General features: G+C 45.9%; 1 long non-coding RNA gene across 1 annotated transcript in view; it reads right to left on the bottom strand.

Moving 5' to 3' along the window:
• Nucleotides 1-686: 686 nt before the first annotated feature.
• LOC138269481 (uncharacterized) overlaps nt 687-25,296 on the bottom strand; it is an 892,011-nt gene continuing 867,401 nt past the window's right edge. The window contains exon 6 of the long non-coding RNA XR_011200241.1: nt 687-758. This is a non-coding gene — a long non-coding RNA (uncharacterized lncRNA). The remainder of the gene's footprint in view (nt 759-25,296) is intronic.

Genomic DNA, 25,296 nt, shown 5'->3' with positions numbered 1-25,296 from the left:
AGTGAAAGAAAGGTGCCCTTTTAGGCCTCTTGTGCACTGGCCTGCCCCGTGAGCACTGCAGACAGGACTGGCTGGTGCGCAAGAGGCCTGAAACAGCACCTTTCACTGTCTATGGCCATCCTGAATTTACCTATCTCAGAAGCGCTAAGCAGGGTTGGGTCTGGGTGCTTGCGAGATGGGCGCATTCAGAAGGACTCTGTGAGACACGGAACTCTGGCTTTGCAAAATCACACAAAGTTGGTTTTTTTAAGTCAGCGGAATTCCACTTAGCTGTACTCTGTTCACGCCCAGGCCTTCTGTTCTCATGGAACATGTGTAGAATACCTTACATGGGCATGCAATCTTCAGTACATGTGTTCTCTGAGCTGTATCAGTAACCACCTCTCCACCAGATATGATACATGAAGGGAGAAGGAAGGATAGGAAGGAAGCTGCTGACAGACTATTATAGCCAGACAGTTCAAAGTAAAGAAACTCGAAGTATAGAAACAAGTAAATCGGATAATGCAAGGATAAGAAGATTTTACGAAGCAGATAAATCAAAGTGGAGTTGAAAAAAAAATGAGACAACCATAGTAAAAAGGTACAAAATCATTTTATGTGTGGAGTGGAAAAAGTTAGGGAAAAAAATAATAATAATATTATCAGCAACAGGAGGAATTACTGGGGCCAGCAGAGCCTTCTGCCCCGGCACTTGTGGAAGGTGCCACCTTCAGCTGCCTCGCCTGCCTCAGCAGCCCTCCTCTTGCCCCTTGATGCTGGATGATGTAAGAAAAACAATTCGGAAAGAATAGTGGTACTGTTAATAAATAATCTCTCCAAGAATATTACTTGTTTAAAGGAAAAGGCAAACACAGTAACATTTCTACTTCAGAGGTTCAGAGGGCCTGAATAATATAATAATATTAGTATCAAGGACAACCCTCCTATTTTGAATTTCCTAACCCTTTTCCTAATTTCCTAAACTACATTTTGGAATTACTAATTACTTGCAATGAATGATTTCTACAGTTCTCATCTCATTATCAATCTCTCAATGCTTTAGATTGAACGCATGCAAAACTACTACACATCACTGGGAAATTGCTTGCCAATTGGCACTATACGAGCTACAAAAAAGAAAGGCACAGAGAAGTGAGAGAACATGAAAAATCACTATTACTAATATATTAATGCTGACTATCTTTGATAGAACACAGGACTCAGGAGGAGTCTCTGCTTTACTTCTTAATCATTCCAAGCAAGCACCAAAAAGAAGTACAATTACTGTCTACATGACGATCACACAATATTATATTTGTAACATAAAGTTAACTTACCTGCGTGTTACTGAGCAGCACGCTTGCTATTTGGGAAGAAAACTATTAGCATGGAGCACAACTAATAATAATATATTTTTTACTAGGGCGCCCTATAACCTCGACACCTAGTAGGTCGGGCAGGTCCATCTCCTAATCCAGGATGTTGGCCCACTGGTACATCAGCTGTTACTGGGTCTTCCGTACCCCAGAGCTGCTGCTCACAGCCCAGCACACTTTCTCCCAGTGCTGCTGGCGCATCCGGTGGCCATACTCACAACTGCGCCTGCTGCCAGGTGGAGGGGAGGTGGTGCTGCACATGAAAGACCAAGGTAGCCACCTCTGCCTCTGAAAATATGGAGCAGGGCTGCACCCCTTGCCGTCACTGCCTTCAGCAAGGAAGGCAGCTTGCAGATAGGCGCCTGGCACACCCCTGCTGTGCCATGGTGCTGGAGACTTGGAGGGGGGAGAGATAAGGATTAGGAAAAAGGAAGAAAAAAAGTTAAGAAAAAAATTAGGAGAAAAGTTAAAACATAAAAAGAGAAAGAGAAAAGGCAATCTATTAAAAAGAAGCTGGGTGAAAAAAGGTTTTAAAAGTGGGGGATGGGAGAGATATAGAGAGGATAAAAGTAGGCCCCAGCACACAACAAGCAAAAAAGCAAGATGACAACGTCCATGTGAACTGCATGGTGCTGTTCATGCCAGAATTCTAACGAGAGATATGATGCCCCACTTTCTTGTAAATATGCCCCTGGGTTTGAAATTACATGTTTGAGCGCTAGTAGGATGTACCAGAAAATGGGGAAACACCCAAAAGAACAATAAGCGATGGTCCTGACTGAAAAGGAAACTAAAGAAAGAGAATACAAGTGAGGTTGAAGGGGCAACTATTTAGAGTGATACGTAGGTCAGAGAGAATGTGTTGAAAGAGGTGCATAGAGGTGAATATGTGTCCTGGAGTCATGGTGATCTTCTTACATTCACAAATCAGTTTTCAAAGTTGCAGGACAATCCAGACTAGTGGTATACTGTTTTGGCTAAAACTGTGAAGATTTAGGCCCAAATTCAAGAAAAGTGCACATATATGCAGGGCCACCTTTCTTGTGCCCCTTAGCGCCCCTAACCCCACCATGTGTGCACTGTAGTAAACATACGGCACACCATGGTGCAGGTCGGGCACAATAGGATCAACATTTTTGACGCTATTGTAATTTGCAGGATTAGCGCCAAAAATGTTGCCACTAATCCTGCAAAGTATATGGAGGCCCATTTTATATTATGGTGTGCCTCCTTTTAAAGTTTGCTCTGTGCAGGTGTTGAAAAATGGTGCCAATAATGGAGCAGTGGAATCTCTTAGATTCCACTCTGCCATTTTTGCAGTCCCCCTAAGGGAGTAACGCGCCCCTTGCGTACATTATGCCTGGCGCAGGCATTATGTGGTGCAAGGGGTTACACAGTGTCTCAATGCATGCGTTGCGCCACTTTGTAAATATGGCTTGGTGAATTTGACCACATTGAGCCACATATTGTGTCATAAAAATTAGGCTAATGTGGCGCAAGGAGGCACTAGACCATCTTAAATTTGAACCTTAGTGCTTTAGGAAGACATGAATACGTTCTTTGACATTGGGGTCCCTAAAGATTTAGGGACACAATGCAATGCTAAACCATAGAGAGATGCTAGAACAAATGCATCTTCTCCAACTGTATGGACAAGTATAATAAGGAGATTGCTCATTTGAGAATGAAGGTCCTGAAGGAGAAGATTGATTGGCCCAAGATAACCAGAACTACCCAAAAGTTAAAAGAGTCTGTCCATGCTTATTATGAGCGTTTGATGCAAGATTTTAGACACCATGATGCTCAAAGTCCAGAAAGGGGAAATCATAGTGTTTTCCTCTAACAATTTTACATTCAGAAATTAGTTCTCATATACAGCAGAATGTGAACGTTTAGCAGACAAAGTCCCTGAAAAGAATTTTGTAACATACAAAATACTGCAGGTACAACATATTATATCATACTAAATTGGTGCAGAAGGGACGTCAGGCACACTGGATGAAATGGGGGTCTCTAGTTGGCAGTGGTTTATACCCTGTCCAAGTAGGGACCCTTACTCTAGTCAAGTTGAGCGAGTCACACAGCTAAGATAACCCCTGTTCATCCCCTTGGTAGCGTGTCTCAAGCAGTTAGGCTTATCTTTGAGGCAATGTATTAAGTATTTCTACACATGAACAGTGAAAACGGCAAAAAAGTACTCCACACCAGTTTAGAAAAGAAGCCAATATTTATTTGAGTGAAACAAGACCAAAACAACAAAAATTCAACATAAAAGTAAAGATACAAATCTTCAAAGATTAAGGACCTCATTAGGACACTGGCGGTAAACCCGCTTACTGCCATCCTAACTGCTGCCAACTTACCGCGGAGGCAGATATCCGTTCACCAAATTATGACACACACACACACTAATCCAACAGAATTCAGCCACATACACAAATCCGCCAGTCCAAAGGTCAGTGCTAAAGTGACGGTATCAAAACCCACACCGTAATGCCAACAAAACAACGCCCACCGCATTATGATCCACGAATCACTACGGCGGACATTCAATGGCAGTAAACCATTGGCAGTACATACCACTGCGTCCACAATGGACCCCCACAGACAAAACAACTCCACATTGGCCAATTCAAACAACACACACCTGATTCCCATACACACACCACACCAACACCACTATAAAACATACATACACATTACCCACAACCCTTTACGATTACAAATCATTGCAACTAGAGAGACACCAAGACCACTGAGACAACTAGAGCCACACACTACTCACACCCATACACCACTCACACACTCCACATCACACCCAAACACATTACCCAACACACCCTCACCAACACACCTCACATAACACCCATGGCACCACAAAGACACCTCTGTTTCACAGAGAAGGAGCTAAGGGTAATGGTGGCAGAAATTGTCAGGGTAGAGCCACAACTGTTTGGAGCACAGGTGCAGCAAATATTAATTGCAAGGAAGATGGAGCTATGACAGAGAATCGTGGACAGGGTCAACGCCGTGGGACAGCACCCAAGAACAAGGGACAACATCAGGAATAATTGGAATGACCTACGGGGGAAGGTACATTCCATAGCAGCAATACACCAGCTCGCTATCCAGAGGAGTGGTGGTGGACCCGCACCTCCTCCCCCACAACTCACTGCATGGGAGGAGCAAGTCTGCAGCCTGAGGGCGTGGCCAGAGTCAGAGGCGAACTGGACACTGGTAAGTCAAATCTCTACTATTATCACCCCCCTATCTGCATTCCAACCACATACCCTCAACCTCACTCCCATTACTCCACTACATCCCACACACGCCACCATCACATCTCACTAATCCCAATGCTAAACCCTGCATGCTGTACCAATGCATGGACACCTCTTACAGCCCTGCATGGACACCCATCACTAAAGCATGCACAGCATAGAGAACTAACAATCCCACCATACACTTTTACCCATCTTGTGAAAAGAAGTACAAGTTGTAGGGATTTCACATCAACAGAATTTGAACCTATTTTTAGCTAAAAGCCCTGCGAAAACAGGACCTCTAGAAGAAGACCATCAGTTTGTGCTATGTGAGTCACAGTCCAGTAAAGCTGTTGTGCAAGGATTTACTCTGCAAGTTAAAATGAGTGATCTATTCTACTCCAGACGCACAATGAGGGTGTAGTATTCCAATTAATATCATGTAAAGTACCAGTTGGATTATCCCAGTGCTAACAAGAGCTAACAAGAAAAGACATGTCTCCTGATTTAGGAGATTCACATAAAGCCTAATGCAGAGTAGCCACCAACACCTCAATACAGCCTCACACCTGAGGCAATGGCTGGAATTGCAACTGTGATTAAATCCATGCTACAGCAAGGCTATTGTGTTTGGGAGTTCTTGCAACTCACCTGTGATGAGTTTGCAGAAACCAAATAAAATGTTGAGGACAGTTCAGGATCTGGGAAATAGGAATACAATTGTTGCCCCAAGTTGTCCCGTGGTACCGAATTCTGCTGTGATACACTTCGAAGTTGTGATGCTGAGGGGTTCTGTTGTCATTCATTTGTTTCAAGCATTCTTTTCCATTCTTCCACATGAGGCTATTGAGTTATTTTTTTACTTTTCAGTTTTTGGGGAAATTTCGGGCATGGTGCTGGGTCCCACAAGGTTATACAGGGATCTTCTCACTCTACAATCAGATAGTGAAGAAAAATCAAGAGACCATACAGTTGCCATGCAATTTGGATCTGGTCCAGTATATGGACGACATACTGGTAGTGTCAATAACACTATATGCATGCACGCAAGACACAGTTCCCTTACTGAGCCACTTGGCAAAGAACTGATACAAGGTTTCCCTACAAAATGGGATGTTCTGCATATGGTACATCATGTTTGGAAAGAAGCTAAGAAAGTGTCCCATGAACAAATCTCTACAATCCTGAGGATGACCCTTCCTATAACACAAAGAGAAGTCAGCATGTACCTATGGATAGTAGGCTACTGTCGTCAGTGGATTTCCAACTTTTCCCTGGAGGCAAATACTCTACAGAGGCTTGCACATGATGATGTGTCTGAAACACTAACCTGGGTCAACAGATACATGCGATTTTCCTAGAGCCCAGAAAGAAACTCACACCAGCAACAGGAATGCCTGATTACAAGAAGGATTTTGTGTTATACTGTCACAAGCGTGAAGGGTGCACAGAGTCTGATTTGACAAAGACTCACTCTGCACAAAAAGAAACAAGAGAGGTACTCCACCCCCACACATCCTCCCAATACAGAAAATGATAAACACAAAAGATAAGGCAGGGACAGGTTTCAGCAAGTGGCCATAATGAACTTGATTTCAACTGAAAACTCCGTGGTACTCATTTGAGAAATGTTGTGTTAATTGGCTGTCAGGGGATTCCTGTTTATGGAAGAGTTGGTCTCACACACTCTACCATGTCATTCTTCATCATTGACCACCTCTCCCCACCCTGGTAGGACAGTGCCACCAGGGCAGGCTCATCCTCTCAATAGACCTACACCAGAGGGAATTCTTACATAAAAGCTACTAGATAATCATGGGATCTAGAGCAGTTAAAAATACCTAATGGACTACTGGCAAATATTACCTTTAAAATTTGTGTCCGCAGGTATGGTTAAAAAACGTATTGCTGGCACAATTCGGTACAATGAAAAAATGATATTGAGCATCTGCACCAAAAGGACTGGAAACGTGTACAATTACATCATTCCTTATTTGAAATTTGTTAGAAATATGTTAAAATAGAAAAATTCAATTCATTTCAAGAAGACGGTAGCAGATTGTCATGAAGACTCAGTCCTTCCCAAATGTGCATGTTAGCGAGTCTGTGTCAGCCAAAATGAATTTTCATGCCAGACTGTATTGATTGAAACAGACAATAATTTGTCCACATTAGTGACAGAGTTACACATACCCCAAATGACATTTAAGTGTCCTTAGTTATGTCTAGATGAAAAAAAAATGATGGTCCAAAAAGGGATACTTAAAACGACAATTCACGATGGAAGGTTCCATCACATATATGTTGGTGTATCCCACCTTGATGAGTCAATATTATGCCCAAAACATGTCTCTTTTGGATGTAAGGAAATGATTTTCTCTGTACTGAAGTGGTTTTAGAATGTATCCAGACCTATGTCTTTACTAATACTGTCAAAGCCATAAGTCATGCAGAGAAATAAAAGTGTATAAGTGACAAAAGGCACACATAATATGGGAGCTAGCATGCGGAATTTCTAGACTGTGAGGAAATGGTTTGTGGAATTCTTACCTATAGGCATGAGATACTGATGATTAAGAAGTCAAATTTAAGTGCCTTTAAGTTGGTTTAGTAGGTAGACTTTGCAAATATTGTGTGAGCAAATCTATTTACCCAAATACCCTCAAACTGTTGTATCTGTCTTTACAGCATTATCTAGGTAAGACAATGGTGACAGCGGCCATGTTGGCGGGGAAGAAGCTGGGCAGTGTGGTCCTTGTGCAGGCACCACCGATGCAAAGAACCCAGAGCCACAGAGGTTGAGGGGATTGGTGCGGAGGCCACACATGACTCAATATCATCTTCGAGGCCTCCACAAATGCCCAGTAGTGGACCCTGGTACACTTGCACAACATGCACAACAGACACTGCCACCTCCTCTACCTCCCAAACCCCCTACTTGTTTTCCTAAGGAGGAACTGATGTTCTCCCTGGCCTTCACCCCTTCCTTATCCTGGACCACCCCTCCCAGTGAAAGACCACCCAACCAAACATCTTGGAAACCCTTCCAAACCCCACCCCTCCCCCTTCTACGTCCCAGCCCACCCCTTCCAAAGCCAAACCCACCCCTCCCTAATCTAAAAACACCCCTCTCAAATTCAAACCCACTCCTGCCAAACTCACCCATGCCAAACCTTGTCATTTGTGACAATGACAAGCATAGTTTGTATATTTTAGATGTTTTCTAAATGCATACATTAGTGTTGTACAGTTGTGATGGAAATTTTCATTTTGTTGCAAGCATTAATCATGCTGTTGGACACTTACACCAACATTATATGTGTTTCTGTTGTTGTGACTGGAGAATGCATGTGTGTATATTTTAACAGGATGTGTCAATAATATGCACATATTCATTGCACAGGGAACATGACACTTTACAGTTAAATAATATCTAATGTTGGCCTTCATACATCTCTGACACATTTACGGACTAGAGGTAAGATTGATTGTACATTCTGAGTACAACCAGTTGTAGCATTCTGTAGTGCAATTACTATATTAGCATGGATTTGGGTAGTTCCTTTTGGGTATATTCTTCATGCATATGATATGGTGGTTTAAGGAAAATTATTGCACATACCAGTGTGGACATATTTCTATTTGGGATTGCTGTGACTTTTGGTGTAGGTGTCCATTGCCATGAAGGTAGTTAGTACCAGATTGGGGGTGTTACTAATATCTCAATGTGTGTTTTTAAACATTTTTCTAAGTATGGAACTGCATACATATGCATTGCACATCATTGTACTATTGCTTATTAAATATTCTTGAGTTCAGTGTTAATGTATAGCAACAATTCAGAGGATGACAGGTAAACCAGTAACTTACCTTCTGTTCGGGTGACAACAGGGTTGATTTTCATATAGTTCCAGTAGAAGCAGCACAGGTAGTACTTGTATGATCAAATTCATGGTGGCAGGAAATAGGAAAACCTGAAAAAGGTAAGTTTTGTGTTTATATCCCTCTCACTCAGCCAACTCACGTGTGGCCACTTGGGTGCCACAGGTACATTGGCGGTAATGCACATAATGATTGGCTAAGCGGTAAAAGAGGCTGGATTCCCACCAGCAACCGATTTTCCCTATTGTGCCATCAAAGCGGGCAATAATTTATGGAGGTGGGGGTGGTTCATTGGCGGTCTTTCGTCTATGGACTCACCAACATCCTAATAGAACAGGCAGATCTGCTAAGTCAGCAGATGGCAAATCCAATGGCAATTTGTCAGCAATACCATTACCGCCAAGATCTAAGTCAGGCTCTTAGTGTTCATTATGCAACAATTATTTTCAAAATTTATATTTTTAATAAATCAGATTGTGCATAGTGAAAGCCTTTTATATGTGTCCATGAAAAGGATGCACTTCAGAACTCAGGGTGTTGATCATCCTTACCTTTAAATATGAAGCTGTAGGTTAGTGTTGTTCTATTTCAGGGTTTTTTCAGCACGTTCAAGATATCTTCGAGCTTCTCAATGCTCAAAATGGTCTAATTTATGATATGTATCTCTTTCCATGCACTTCATTGCTTGGTGTTATTCAGGAGAAAGTGTTACTCTAAGGGGCATAATTAAGAGCCTCTAGCGCCTCCTCACGCCACATTAGCATCATTTTTTGATGCTAATGTGACCCAAAAAGGCCAAAATTGCTGTGCCATAGATAGTGGGGTAATGCATGCAGTGTGCAACTTTGTTACCCCTTGCGCCACATTATGGGGGTCATTACGACCCTGGCGGTCATGGACCGCCAGGGCCGGGGACCGCGGATGCACCGCCAACAGGCTGGCGGTGCATCCAGGCCAATTATGACCGCGGCGGTAAAGCCGCGGTCAGAAAAGGGAAGCCGGCGGTTTCCCGCCGGTTTTCCCCTGGCCTGAGGAATCCTCCATGGCAGCGCTGCAGGCAGCGCCGCCATGGGGATTCCGACCCCCTTACCGCCAGCCTGGTTCTGGCGGTTTTGACCGCCAGAACCTGGCTGGTGGTAACGGGTGTCGTGGGGCCCCTGGGGGCCCCACCAAGATTTTCAGTGTCTGCATAGCAGACACTGAAAATCGCGACGGGTGCAAGTGCACCCGTCGCACCCTTTCCACTCCGCCGGCTCCATTCGGAGCCGGCATCCTCGTGGAAGGGGGTTTCCCGCTGGGCAGGCGGGCTGCCTTCTGGCGGTCGCCCGCCCGCCCAGCGGGAAACTCAGAATTACCGCGGCGGTCTTTTGACCGTGCAGCGGTATTCTGACGGCGGGACTTTGGCGGGCGGCCTCCGCCGCCCGCCAAAGTCAGAATGAGGCCCTATGTCTGTGCCAGGCATAATGCATGCAAGGGGGCTTTCCCCTGTTAAGGGGCTGCGAAAAAATGCTGGGTGCAGCACCACTTTTCTTAAATATGCCCCTGAGTGTCACACATTTGCCAGTAAAATGCCATTCATAAGTGCACTGAAATCATGGAAATATCACACATAAGCAATCTGAAAATGTGGCAGCTATGACCACATCCCACAAGTCAGTGGTGTGCGCTACAACTCCCAATCTGGAAGGAACTCTCCAGATTTTTTGGTTGGGCCCTATGTGAGCTAATAAGGTATAGTTGGGTGTGGCTTGGTGAGGCATGGGTGGTCCTCAAATTAAAAGTACCTGTGGGTGGAATGAAACAACACTTTATTAAACGTCCCCAAGGGCATAATAAATAGGGGAGATTTGACTTCAAACCAGCAGTGAAAAAAAGGTTTACATGTTTCTGCCAGTTTAAAAGCACAACTGTGAGGTGTGTGGCATTCTTCAGAACTGAAATCTAGTATGTTCTCACTCTGCAACCAAAGTCAATAACCAATTAAAATGATAAAACAAAATAAATGATGCAACCAGTGTGCCACACTGGCTGTAGATCAGATGACCATTTTTGTCACCTGTCACAAGATATCAAATCCAAAAGACATGGGTCCTAGTTTAGAGTTTGGCAGTTGGGCTACTCTGCCATAAACGTGATGGATATCCTGTCAACCTCATTACGCTCTCTATAGGCTATTTTGGGACTGTAACATGGCAAATGTCACATTTGTGATGGAGTAACCCCCTCCTCCAAACTCTAAATCAGGCCCATGGTCATATATCAATCCAACAATATCATTGAAAATATGCATGTGTGTAACTCATCAAAATGGTGTTCGATCCAATGATGCTCGTTGTGCACACTTCAAATCCAAGCACAAGAGAAGTATGAATAATAAAAATGACATTAATTTCAATGGTAAAAAAGTATTTTCAGACCAACAAAGGTTGGGTGATCTGCCTCCATGTTCAATTGCCCAGACAGAAAGTACATAGGTAGGAATCAACATTAGCAAAAACTTCAAAATTACTTCAAAACAGATTTAAAAGAATGTAATTACTGCCATTATTGCAAGAATGCCAGTGAAACCCGATGGTGACATTTCAAGGTCAATTGTAACATTACACATAAACTGCGTGTATTCATAACCTCATTTGAACCCAGAGACTCATCATCGTACAGCACAACATGAATTCATAAAGGGAAGCCTCTCTCCGATATGAATACAACATACAACCATACTCACTGCAGATTGTGGGGACACTGTTAAGTTGGCTGTAATGGTATTGAGATCAGTATCCCAAATGCGTGGTGCACTGGCCAATGTTTCGCAAAGGCTTGGAACCCTATGATGAAGCATACCAAGGATGGGTGAGGGTTTTTGTCCTTAGAATAGAATGTTTTTCTCAAATCAAGAGACGCTACAGTTTTGCGACCTATCCTATGTCAAGGGACATTTAGATATGTTCTTGTGCTATGATTATATCACTCTCTAACATATTCCTTCTTTGGGTCTCCTATTTACAACTGTTTTCTTCTTTTTCATTCCATTGTCAAGTATGTTTGTAATGTGATAATTAGTGTTTGTTTTGAGGTTTACCATCTTTTATAGTCTCAATGTACATCAACTTTCTCAAATTAACTAACATATTTATAACAATACATTCATGCATCTTCAGCATATGTCGCTTTCATGGTAAACTGGTAACTTTGTAACTCACAACAGACAAGTGTATCAAAACCCACTGCCAAAACATCATTCAACTGAATTTCTATAACAAATGAGACAAACTAAAATAAGATAGTGTAGCATAAACTAGACTGTAATGGTCACAGCACATTCAGCTATTTAGAGTTAGAATGAGATCAAATAGACATGAAATAATAGAAAAAACTTACAATGTTGGAATAGAAGGCCGTTCTGAATCATTCCTGAACCATCTCACTCCATTACATTTGTTTCTGCTTCTATCACTGCATTGTTTTTATTTCAAATTTGTAAAGGTTTTATGCTGCTAAGTTTATTTAATTATGTTTTCAGTTATTTTGCCATTCTCAATGTATTTACTTCTATGTTCAAAATTGAATTATCATATATTAGCAAGGGATTCACATCTGTTTGTTTGTTTGACTTGCATTATTCTGCACTTTACCAATTCAAAAAAGACAATTTTAGCCTGCTGCCAATTGCTGAAGCAGTGTTGAATTAATGAATAATAGTATACTTCAGGATAATACCAATTACACATAGAACAATAACTAAAACCGCTATACATAACTTTAAATACTATTACACATCATGGATAAAAAATATACAAATCATTTAATGCTTACCTATAACATGCTGTAAGCTAAAAATTAGAGCTATTCAAGCTTTTCCAAATGTGAAACTTTTTTTCAACATTGAATAAAAAGCTGGAAACAACACACACAACAATCCTTAAAGTATTTGACTTAACTGTACTACAACAAAAATAAGTTGATGGATGGAATGCTTTAACTAATCTACTTCACTGGCAATCACTCAGCCACATTCCAGTCCATTGTTTTTCACCCACCATGCTACTCTAGACAAAAGCTCACTTTATGCAAATCAGTGATGACCGTCCTCCTCCTGGAAACATTCCATACTGAACTGCCAGATAAGGCCTCCTCCAGAAGGGTCACAAGCATGCCCATTCTAGTTTCACTGTGCTCTGAGCTTCTCAGTAGAGTCCAGCTTGAGTCTGATGGCAGAGATGAGGCTTCCTCCATAGGGGACCACAAGCAACACCAGAATGGGTTCTCCTTACTTGAGGCTTGTCACTAGGGTGTAACTTGAGTCCTAAGTCACAGGGAGCAGAGAATGTGTGTCTGGGCGTACCTATCGCACTTAGGATGTAGAGTGCAATAACAACAAGGTGATGGAAGGAATACTTGAATGAATCACAGCCACTGCCAATTCCTCGGGGTCACTTTCCAGTCCATCATTTTTCACCCAATATGCCATTCTAGAGAAAGCCCACTTTACTCAAATCAGTATCAACACAAGTCCTCATGGGAACAGTCCATCACAAACTGCTAGGCAAGGGCTCTGCTTAAGAAGCCCCACAAGCAACCCCAGACTGGTATCACCCAATTTGGAGCTTATGGGTAGAGTAGAGCTTGAAGCATATGGCGAAGTGAGCACTCAACCCACTTCTGGACATATCCGTTACACTTTGAGCATTATCTGCAACAACAAAATGGTGATGGATGAGTGTTTAAAATAATCTCAGTCACTGGCAATTACTCACCTTAATCTAATCAGTTTCAATCCTGTTGCTCACTGCACTAAGCCATCACAAATTTCCAGGTGAGTTCTCCTGCAAAGGTACCACAAGGCACCCCAGTCTGGTTTTGCCATACATGGACTATTGATTATGGTATATCTTAAATCTGTGAGAACACATCCCATGCCTGGGCATATTGGTCATGCTTAGGGTGTCAAATGCAACAACAAGAAGGTGATAGTTAGAATACTTTCATTAATCTCAGTGACTAGCAGTCACTCAGGGGCGCATTCCTATCCATCAATTTCTGACCACCATGCTACTCTATACAATGTGGCTGGATCTGAACTGAGATGATATGGTGTGAAAAATACTAATGCACTGGAATGTGACCTGAGTAGTTACCATTGGCTGAGATTAAGTCAAGTATTTACTCCACCTCTTTTTGGTATACTTCAATGTAAGGCCCTAACTGTAATGAGCATGTCCAGATGTGGGTCCCATGCTCCATGTGCCACTGGAACCAAGCTGCACTCAACTGATGAGCCCTAATCAGGTGATTCTGGACATGGGTTGCTTCTGTTTATCTTGGGGTCAGGGCATGCCACCTTAAATCCCATTCTAATCAATACTTTGTGACATATGTTCTGCACCTTGTGTTGCCCAATAGCAGCCACAAAACAATGCCCATCCCATAGCTAGCCAGTCAGGTTGTGAGGGTCTACAAGTGCTGCAGGGTCCAGGAACCTTGTAGAGGAAAATGAGATAAAAATGCTCCCTCATCTGATTGCATTAGTTGTTTTCCTAACTAGATTTGTATTCCATCAATGGACATAGCTCCCCACACACTATTGGACCCAAAATGGAAACGCTTCTTCAAAAAACCCTTTTACTCCCTCTGACATATGTGCATAAAATTTGACATACAAAAATGTAGCCACATTCACCAGTTCTCTGCCCAATGTTGCATAGATTTCTCTAATGGAGCTAAAGTTATTAATATGATGAAAAGACATTTTGAAATACAAATGACCATAACCATTCCTATATGGTCACCATTTCTGACAGTGTACCATATACATGTGTACAGAAGATACATAAGAAGAGAGCTTAAACACAGAGGCCCTCATTACAACCCAGGCGGTCAGTGAGAAAGCAACTGTAAAAAAAATGGACCATGGTGGAAACCGCCAACACAGAAAGGCGGAAGAAAATGTACCACCCACACTATTACAAGGCACCAATCTGTCAGCTTTTCCGAGGCGGTACCAATGCCACCAAAAGCACGGCGGAAACAGAACACAGAAGGGAAACCACTCACTTCTGGACACCCAACGAGGAACCAGGACGTTATGGAACCCGAGTTACAGGTCCTGCCCATGTTGGTTTACCTCCTCATCTACCAGGAACATCAAAGACGGCAGCGACGACGACGGTGAGCACTGCACCTAGTATACAGGGGAGTAGGAGGGAAAAGAGAGGGACATACACGCGCAACTCACAACACCCCACACCCACAACAACATACACACACACATCCAATAACTTCACAGATACAAGTCCGTGCACTGTCCCGGTAAATGTCTGTGGACCAGTGGTCCCAAAAACCATGGGCGAAGCCCACACATGACACCTGCCTCAAAACTGAGAGAACACTGCAGGAGCATCAGGTAAAAAAAAACCACAGGCACCTCAGGGGGAAAGGGAGGGGGCACCTCAGTCGGATGATGGGATGACGCCACTGCTCCTCGTGGGGGCCCCATGCCCACTGCTTGGTCCTGGGGAGTTCAAAGCCACAGTCTCTCAAGTCTCTCAAGTGGATGGGTTGCCCACTGCGTGGTCCTGGGGAGTGCAAAGCCACAGTGTCCCAGGTCTCTCAAGTGGGTGGGTTGCCCACAGCGTGGTCTTGGGGAGTGCAAAGTCACAGTCTCTCAAGTCTCTCAAGTGGGTGGTTTGCCCGCTGCTTGCTCCTGGGGAGTGCAAAGCCACAGTGTCTCAAGTCTCTCAAGTGGGTGAGTTGCCCACTGCGTGGTCCTGGGGAGTGCAAAGCACAATCTCTCACGTTTCTCAAGTGGGTGGCTTGCCCACTGCTTGCTCCTGGGGAGTGCAAAGCCACAGTCTCTCAAGTCTCTCAAGTGTGTGCTCTGCACACTGCTTGGTCCTGGGGAATGCAAAGCCACAGTCTCTCTAGCGGATGCTGTTCTCCACTGGTTCTGGAGGGGGCCTGGTGCCCGGAGTGCTTCATCCTGCCAAAGACTGGGATAGTGGATGCTGTTCTCCACTGGTTCTGGAGGGGGCATGGTGCCCAGAGTGCTTCCTCCTGCCAAGGACTGGGGTTGTGGATGCTGTTCTCCACTGGCTCTGGAGGGGGCATGGTGCCCAGAGTGCTTCCTCCTGCCAAGGACAGGGGTAGTGGATGCTGTTCTCCACTGGTTCTGGAGGGGGTATGGTGCCCAGAGTGTTTCATGCTGCCAAGGACTGGAGAAGTGGATGCTGTTCTTCAGTGGTTCTGGAGGGGCCCTGGTGCCCTCATCTTGCCAAGGACAGGGGTAGTGGATGCTGTTCTCCACTGGTTCTGGAGGGGGCATGGTTCCCAGAGTGCTTCATCCTGCCAAGGTCTGGGGTAGTAGATGCTGTTCTCCAATGGTTCTGGAGGGGGCATGGTGCCCTAGAGTGCTTCATCCTGCCAATGACAGGGGTAGTGGATGCAGTTCTCCACTGGTTCTGGAGGGGGCCTGATGCCCAGAGTGCTTCATCCTGCCAAGGACTGGGGTAGTGGATTCTGTTCTCCACTGGTTCTGGAGGGGGCATGGTGCCCAGTGATGCTGCACCAGCAGTGTGGCAGTTCCCATTCCCTCACATGGGTGTCTGAGCCACGAGATTCAACTGTAACAGGTAGCATGATACTCCCTGGAGGCAGAGCCACACTCCTCCTTGCGACGACTAAGGCTGCAAACTGCTGGAAGTGCCAGTGCTGGTGGTAGTGCCTCATGTCGTGTTTGCAGGGTACTGGACTTCTCCTGCAGCCTTGGACACCTGGCCACTGCGGATGCTGCTGATGTCCGCTGTAGTGGCACTGGCTGGGCACATCGCGGGTCAGGTGGCGGTGTCTGCGGCGGTGTCTGCGGTGGAGATGCTGCCGGTGGTGCAGGTGTCTGCACTTGTGGAGGGAGACACCAGGCCGTCTCCTTCCGCCCCGGAAGGCTGCCCACTGGGGATGATGCTGGTGAATGTAGTTTTGAACAACCTAAAACGCTGCCTCGTGCAGGACAGCGTTTTTTGAGTTTGTGTTGAATCGGAAGAGCAGCTTTGAGCCGTCTCGATGGCAACGAGAATGACGCTAGTTACACGGGCCGGAGTGTAAAAGCCCAAGGTTAACATCGAACGGATAGTAAAATGGATTTTATGACAGAGCTGCTGTTGTAAATAGAGGTGCCAGTGCCCCCTGACAGTCCTGAAGAGACCATTAATTGGGATGCCGAAACGCGTCAACATCTGATAAGTGGGACCAAGGGCTTTGAAACAAAAAATTGATATACAAAATTGATGGTGCACTACATAATACCTTGAAAAAATAGTTAGGTATTTTACAGCTGGGTGCTAGACCCTTGGTGACCTACAATGCATTGGATCACAGTGTTAATTGTGCTATTGTGACAAAATAGAAAGTCATGTTGATGGGCATAACCCCTCTTTTGGGTATCTATGTTATGTGTTTTTATGAGTGCTGTAACTAATATGTGAGATGTAAATTCAATGTATATATAATTTATTTTTTGTGCCATAGTGATCTAATAAGCAATATGTGTTGTTCTGACGATTTGTATATTGCAGTTTATAAATAAATTTAATAATTTTTGGGGAAGTAATTCACCCTTGAAACCAATAGTGAATATTTGGTTATTTTAAATAACAAGTAGATTTGTCCCTGCCTGCTAGTTTTTCGTGATTGTGGTTAGGATAGTACCCTAAGCAGGTTGGGATTACAGGGTACTCCCCTTTGTTTTGTGGATGATAAGGTGACTGTAGTTGAGGCAGCTGCTGTGCAGGTGGCGGTGCAGATGGCAGTGCAGTTGGCGGTCGTTGCGGCGGTGCCCACGACAGTACAGGTTGCTGGGCTGTCTTGCGAAAAGGGTGACACCAGTCCATCACCCGGAGGGTCCGTGCCCCATGCTGCCTTCCCTTTGCTCTTGTGTCCCTTCCCCACCTTGGAAGTCACTGCTGGGACCTTGGCACTGTCCTCTTTGGTTCTGGAAGTGGCCTGGCTGGGTGGTTGGTGCGCCTTTTCTCTTCTACATGTTGGCCCCTTCTTTACCTTGGAAGGTGGCAGAATAGGGTGGTCCTTGGCTTCACTAGGTGGCACACTGGCAGCCCTGATGGGTGCCCCCTTCGATGTTCCCAGACTTGCAGGGACCACACTGGACGAGGATTTGGTGGCGGAGGTGCTGGTCAGGACTCTAGCCAACCTAGGGGAAGGACGGGTGGGTGGTGTAGGGAAGAGGTCAATGCTAGCCAGGAAAAGTTTCTTAGACACACTGGGACGGGAAGATGGAAGGGGTTTGGGAGTGGAGGAAGAGGTAGTGGTTGTAGGAGGTGTACGTCTGCTGAGGTTGGGTGAAGGTGCATGCGTTGGAGGCTGTTGTGAGGTGGATGGCTGTTGAGTGGGTGTGTGGTGGCGTTTTTGTACCTTGGAAGGAGAGCTCACAGACACACTGGGAGAGGACACAGGGGACGTGTGAATGGTAGTGGGGGTGGTGATTGCACGTGAGCGGTGTGTGGTGATGGGCTTGCTGGTGATGGAGGTAGTGGCTGAGTATGTAGTGCATGCAGGTGTGAGTGGAGACGAGACTGGGAGGGAGGTGGAGGAAGTGGAAGAGGGTGTCACAGTAGAGGCAGTGGGTGTTGGTGTGTCTGAATGGGTATGGTGCTTGTGTGAGTGCCTGTGGGATGTGTGGTGCTTATTTTTGCCTGAGCCACTTTTGTATGTTGATGTGTGTGCATGCTGGTCTGATGGTGTGCTTGGGATAGACTGAGGTAGAGGGGATTGGGCCTGGGTAGTGGAGGTTGGAGGAGGGAGGCTGGACACAGGGACAGTGGCTGCCATCAGTGCTGAGGCCAGAGCCTGAAATGCTCTCTGTTGGGCTGCCACGCTAGAATGAATGCCCTCCAGATATGCATTTGTTTGCTGCAAATGCCTCTCGACACCCTGGATGGCATTCAAAATGGTTGACTCCCCAACAGTGAGGGATCTCAGGAGGTCAATAGCCTCCTCACTGAGGGCAGCAGGGCTGACTGGGGCAGGGCCTGAGGTGCCTGGGGCGAAGGAGATGCCCACCCTCCTGGTTGAGCGGGCAGAGGAAACACCCTGAGGGGCTGCTGGGAGGGCGGTGCTGGTAGGGGGGTGGTGGCTGTACCTGTTGCGGTGGGCATAGATGTGCCCGCCACCGCAAGGGAGCTCCCATCAGAGGAGGAGTCGCTGTCACTGGTGTCACCTCCTGTCCCCGTTGTGGAGCTCCCCTCGCCCTCTGTCCCACTGGTGCCTTCAGACTCTGTACATTCAACCTCCTGGCCCATGTGGGTTGCAGCTCCTCCTGCTCCGGTTCCACTCCGCCAGATGATGCTAATGCACACAAGGGCAGGGTGACAAAACAAAAAGGGCGGGGAGACAGAGGAGACACATGGTCAATGCCAGCAAGACCACTACCGTTGGCGGACACAACACACAGAGAGCAGCCCTATGCACTAGTCCATGCACTAACAGTTCTTAGGAAAATCACCTGCCCATGGGGGACTATGCCTAACCCCATTTTCTGCACACCTGGAACCCACAGGAGCCTGACTAATTGTAGATGACCCCTACCACTATTGGGGTTAGAGTGGCACAGAGCCTGCCTAACAAGGGACCTTCCCTACCACGTTCATCCTGGCCTCGGGGAACCCACAGCCTAATGAGACTGTACTCGCCCCCTTGTGGCTGTCTGTGATGCCCTCAAGCGCCCATCCAATGCCAGATATGCCACTGCCAGGTTCCGGAACATCAGGGGGGTCATGGTGCGGCAGGCACCCCTTCCACGTTGGGAGGCCATCCCCAGCTGGGCCTCTACCGTCTTCTTGCTCCAGCGGCGCAGGTCCTCCCATCTCTTGCGGCAGTGGGTCCTCCATCTATGATAGACCCACAGAGTCCGCACTTCCTTGGAGATGGCACGCCAAATACCCTTCTTCTGGTGGGCACTGGCCTAGAGGAAAGGTAAAGTAAGAATGGAACTTACGCCCCCATCCAGTTCTTCTTACTCATTGGCCACCAGTTCCCACCCATGCCCTGAAACACATACACTGAGCATCCTCACATGCAGGCCACAGCCCCCCCACAACAGGTATCTTCCATCCAGACCACTCCATACATTCATGTCCCATCCATCATGCTCACAGTGTACTCACCTGTTTGCCTGGAGGCCCGTAGAGTTGCATGTACTGGGGGAGGACCCCATCCACCAGTTTATCCAACTCCTCCACAATGAAGGCAGGGGCCCTTTCCCCAGACAATCGAGCCATTGTTGCTTCCAGACTGAGGTCACAGCAGCACTTGCAGTGTAGGTCCTCTCCTGTTGAAGGTCAGGTATCAAGTGAGTGAACAGATAGAAAATGGTGTTCACGTCCACGGTGGTGCATACCGTCCCCGCCTGCGTACATCGTTATTGGCTCCTGGAACCCATAGGGCCCAATGATAACCAATGCTGAATTGCGCATCGGTCTTCGACCGCCTACAGCGATGCTGCACAATGCCAGCCCAGTTACCTCATTTCCCCTTGTCCCTCCATACAGGTCAGGCAGCCACCATTTCAGGGGGGCACATGGCAGGGTACCTAACTGCGTCACAGCACATTTGGGCAGGAATACGGACAGACAGCGCCACACACCGACTTAATCACGAGTGCAAAACACCCTTGTGTGACCTACGTGGTACATGACCCTCTGCTCACCATTCTCCTCCAATGGGCCCATCCTCTGGGGCAGAGGATGAGATGGCGTCATCATCCGGTGTACAGACCCATGGTGGACCTGTCGACAATGGAAGACAGACACATTATTATCACCTACAGACTTGATTGTGCCACCATCTAAGAACTGTGTGCCCAATTGGAGCCTGACCTGATGTCAGCTATCTGCCAGCCCACAGGTATCCCCCCTCTAGTGCAGGTCCTGTCAGTGCTCCATTTCCTGGCCAGTGGTTCCTTTCAAACAACAGTGGCCATGGCATCAGGGATGTCACAGCCAATGTTCTCTTACGTGTTGACCAGAGTGTTGTCTGTCCTGCTGAAACACATGCGCAGATACATCGTTTTCCCCCAGGTGGATGATTTGCCCACAGTGAAAGGTGATAATATTCCAAACATCATTGGTGCCATTGATGGTACACATGTGGCATTTGTCCCCCCCCCCACTGCAGGAATGAACAGGTGTACAGAAATCGAAAAAGCTACCATTCCATGAATGTGCAGATGGTGTGTTTGGCAGACCAGTACATCTCTCATGTGAAAGCCAAGTATCCTGGCTCTGTGAATGACGCTTACATTATGAGGAATAGCAGCATCCCTTATGTGACATGCCAACTCCAGAGGCACCTTGTGTGGCTAACAGGTGAGCCCAAGGTCCCCACAAAGTATGAATAGGTGTCTGGGTATGGGGTAGTCCCTAAGGGTTGGTGTAGGTCTAACAGATATCCCTCAAAATTTGCAGGTGACTCTGGTTACCCCAACCTCTCATGGCTACTGACCCCAGTGAGGAATCCCAGGACAAAGGCAGAGGAACGCTACAATGAGGCACATATGCGAACTGGGAGGATTATAGAGCGGACTTTCGGCCTCCTAAAGGCCAGATTTGGGTGCCTCCGTTTAACAGGTGGCTCCCTATACTACTCACCGAAGAAGGTGTGCCTGATAATCGTGGCATGCTGTATGTTGCACAACCTGGCTTTGCGACGCCAGGTGCCTTTTCTGCAAGACGATAGGCTGGTTGTTGGTCTTGTGGCAGCTGTGGAGCCTGTGGACAGTGAAGAAGAGGAGGCAGAAGAAGAAGATATTGACAACCAAAACAACATCATCATGCAATACTTCCAATGAGACACAAGTAAGAGACTGGCACTGGTCCTCTCATATCAGACTACTGTAGGACATTGTATAAGTCTGCCTTTTTACCTCTGTGTATGGAAACTGACAGTTCATTTTGGCTTTCCTTTTCACAGATCTGGGTACCACATTATGCCTTCTGCTATGTTCACTGCAGCCCAACAACTGTCATACTTTGGTATGTGCAAATGAACATTAACATTGATATTTGTCAAAGAGGTTGTAACAACACATTTGTGGAAGTACAGACTGACTCCAGATTGTTTTGTGATTCAAGGGTGTTTATTTAAGTGCTAATGGACTTCAAATCCTCCCTGATCCTCAGGTACTGTTCTTCCTGCAGCCACTGGGTCTCCTGAAAATTGGCAAGGTCCGTGCCCATGGTCTCCTGGGAATGGTGCTATGCTCCCATGATGTTGGAGAGTGCCTCATGGAGAGTGGGTTCTCTGGACCTGTCCTCCCCCTGTCGCACAACAGTCCTCCCAGCTTCCCTGTTGTCCTGTGCCTCTGTTCCCTGAACCGTGCGCCCACTGCAACTGACCCCAGGTCCCTGATCGTCCTGTGTTTGTGGGTTTGCCTGGGGTCCCTGTAGTGGTGGACACACTGCTGATTGACGTGTCCTTGGGCCAGTGGCATGGGCCAGCTGGGTGGGTGCTGTGGTGGAGTTTCCTGAGGGGGGAGGTTCAGTGGTGGTTTGGGACTGTGGCAGGGGAACTGAATGTCCAGAGGTCCCTGATGGGCCAGGCTGGTTATCTTGATCCAGGCATGCAGAGCTGCTGTCGTCACTGTGGGCCTCCTCTATGGGGGGACTGGATATGGCTGGCACCTCCTGTCTGGTGACGTTGAGTAGTGGTCCTGTTGGGGTGTAAATGCATAGTTATTGTGTCTGTGTGTGTCATCTTGTGCAATGTATGAGTTTCCCTCTACTCCTGTGCTCGCATTATTGCCTTGGTCCGTGTGTGAGTTGTGATTGTGTGCCTTGGCTGAGTCTCTCTACTGGACATGCTTTGGTGATGGGTGTCCATGCATTGTTGTGACATGCAGGGCTTGGTATTGGAATATGTGGGATGTGACAGTGGGGTATCTGTGAGGTGTTGGGGTGATGGGTGTGAGGGTAGGGGTAGGTGTTTGTGATGGAATAAAGGTAGGGTAGGGGATATAATAGTAAAGATTTGCCTTACCAGAGTACAATCCTCCTGCTACTCCTGCAAGGCCCTCAGGATGCATGATTGCCAAGACGTGCTCCTTTCATGTTGTTAGTTGTGGAGAAGGAGGTGGGGGTCCACCGCCAGTCCTCTGTACTGCTATCTGGTGTCTGGATACCACGAAATGCACCTTCCCCTGTAGGTCGTTCCAGCTCTTCCTGATGTCATCCCGTGTTCTTGGGTGCTGTCCCACTGAGTTGACCCTGTTGACAATTCTCCGCCATAGCTCCATCTTCCTTGCAATGGATGTCTGCTGCACCTGTGATCCGAATAGCTGTGGCTCTACCCTGATGATTTCCTCCACCATGACCCTGAGCTCCTCCTCAGAAAACCTGGGGTGTCTTTGAGGTGATGTGGTGTGGGTGATGTGTGAGGTGATGGTTGATGTGATGTATGGTGTGATGTGTTGGGGTGTGTTATCTGAGGTGTGTGGATGGTGTATGGGTGATGGTGTTGTGTGCTTCTGGGTGCTGGTATTGTCTTTGCGATTCTCTCTCTCTGCTTCTTCCAAAAATGTCATTATAAGGGGTTGTGGGTAATATGGGTGTGTGTTTTATAGTGGTGTGAGTGTGTGGATGTGGTATGTGTATGTGTACCAGGTGTGGGTATTTTGAATTGTCCAATGTGGTTGTGTTTTGTAAATGTGTGTGTATTTTGAGCACAGCGGTTTGCACCGCCAATGGATTGCTGCGGTTGAAAGACCGCTGCATTGATTTGTGGGTTGTGATAGTGTGGGCCTATTCCTTTTGGCATAACGGTGTGGGTTTTGCTATCGCCAGTTTATCACTGACCTTTGGTGTGGAGGACTTGTGTGGGTGTCTGTATTGTGGTGGATTTCGAGATGTGGGTCATAATACCTGTAGCGGATTTCCGCCGCGGCCACGATATGTTGGCGGCCGTCAGCATGGCGGTCAGTGGCCTTTAACGCCATGGTTGTAATGAGGGCCAGAGTTATTTGTGTAAAATGAAACCTGAATAAAGAGCATTTTTGGAGGAAATCAAGCTGCTCCAAATGGATTTAGAATGGATCTAATCTCTCTGGAAAACAAGGAAAGAGAGAGTGAGCTGGAGGAGAAACCTCAAAGAAGAGGATAGAAGCCACAACTCAAGCAACAGAGTAGAACCTCTTCATAGGTAGTGAACAACATGACAAATGATGATAGTAGACCATTAAATAATATAGAGATTCAAGTACCACTTTCAGTTATGTGGAAACTCAAACATGTCTCCACACTACATTAGGAAGACCAAATTACGTAATAATTTTGAAACCATCCCCAAACAAAATAAGACACAATTCATTTTCTTTAATACAAACCAGACTCACAATTGGAATCAGTTAAACAGTTGAATAGAATATATCAGAATTAATATCAGGCAAATAGGATACTGAAATACAAATCTAAATTTAATTCTGCACTGGTAGAAGGTAGCACAGTGGCCATCCAACATGTGTTAGCGGAGGAAGATGTTAAATGATTAAGACATCAGAAAGAAAAAAACTAATATCATTATTTTTCACCTAAATCATAAAAAAAGTTACAAGATGTTTCAATCCATTAGACACATATTAGAATACGGCATACCCCTGAGTTTTCCCCTGCTCTGGCTCTAAATTGAGGTGCCTAGTGCCAAAGCAGGCATCCTTGCTCCATTGTGCAATGGCGATTTGGCACTTCTGTCTGTGCTGCAGAATGCAGCACAGACAGAAGTGCCAAAGCGTAATTTTGAAAGATTGTTTATGTGCAGGAAGGGACACCTTCTGGCACAAAAATAATAATTTCTGGCATTTTGCTAATTCTATGCATGCTGCAGAATGCAGCACACATAAAAAAAAGCAAAAAAACAAGGAAGATTAAAAGTATTCCTCTTTGTTGCGCCTTGCTAATGCCACCCGTGCGGTGGAGTTAGATTTTGGTGCTGCCTCAGGTTTATGAAAACACGTAAATATGGGGGGGCGTCAAACTGCAATGGGTGTTGCAGAAACACCCATTGCACGCCTCTTCCATGCAAAGTGCTGTTTGTGAATAGGCTATATTTACAAGGTGGCGTTAAGCCACAAAAAGTGAGTATAGTGTCACCGGAGTGTTACATAAAGTGACACTCCTGATGGTACTAGGGGCTCATAATTATGCCCCTTAGATTTTAGGACTAAGCTTACCATTGTGAATCGGGCCCCTAGTTCCAGTACTTAATTTCTGGGATTGTCTTTCTTGTGGCCCAGGTTTTGGATAGATGTTGGGCCATTGCCCCAGTTGCTGCTTCACAGACAACACTTAGCAAATCGAAATGTACCTAAAGAGCAGAATCCAAGGGCTCCTTAGTAGTGCTGAATTCTTATAATATGGTGTCTACCTAATCTTAGCATAAATTACATTACAATACACAAGCAGAGGAGATCCTAGTAACAACTACAAACACACCTGTCAGCTATTGACTGTTTCCATTCCTTCAGGACACAGCCAATTGTGAGGCATCTACTCCTGATGTGGAGTCAGCTTTTCTGTGTCTTTTCTATGGACATTATGCACAGTTGGAAATCTGATGAAACTATTTAAAATCCTGATTTTGAACTTTTGATTTTCAAACTTTCTGAAAACCTAGATAGCTTACTTATTTTTTTCAGGTTCTCCCCAATCCTTGTGGATCAACTAATTAAAGCAATACACCACATCTAGTCAGGAAATGTAAGACAATTTACAAAGTATTTGTAGGGAAGCCTCTGGTAAAAT

Source organism: Pleurodeles waltl, chromosome 2_1 (genome assembly GCF_031143425.1).
Source record: "Pleurodeles waltl isolate 20211129_DDA chromosome 2_1, aPleWal1.hap1.20221129, whole genome shotgun sequence".
NCBI classification, from domain to species: domain Eukaryota; kingdom Metazoa; phylum Chordata; class Amphibia; order Caudata; family Salamandridae; genus Pleurodeles; species Pleurodeles waltl.
Note: the sequence above shows the minus strand (reverse complement) of the source record. Positions and strands in the feature narration are given on the sequence as shown.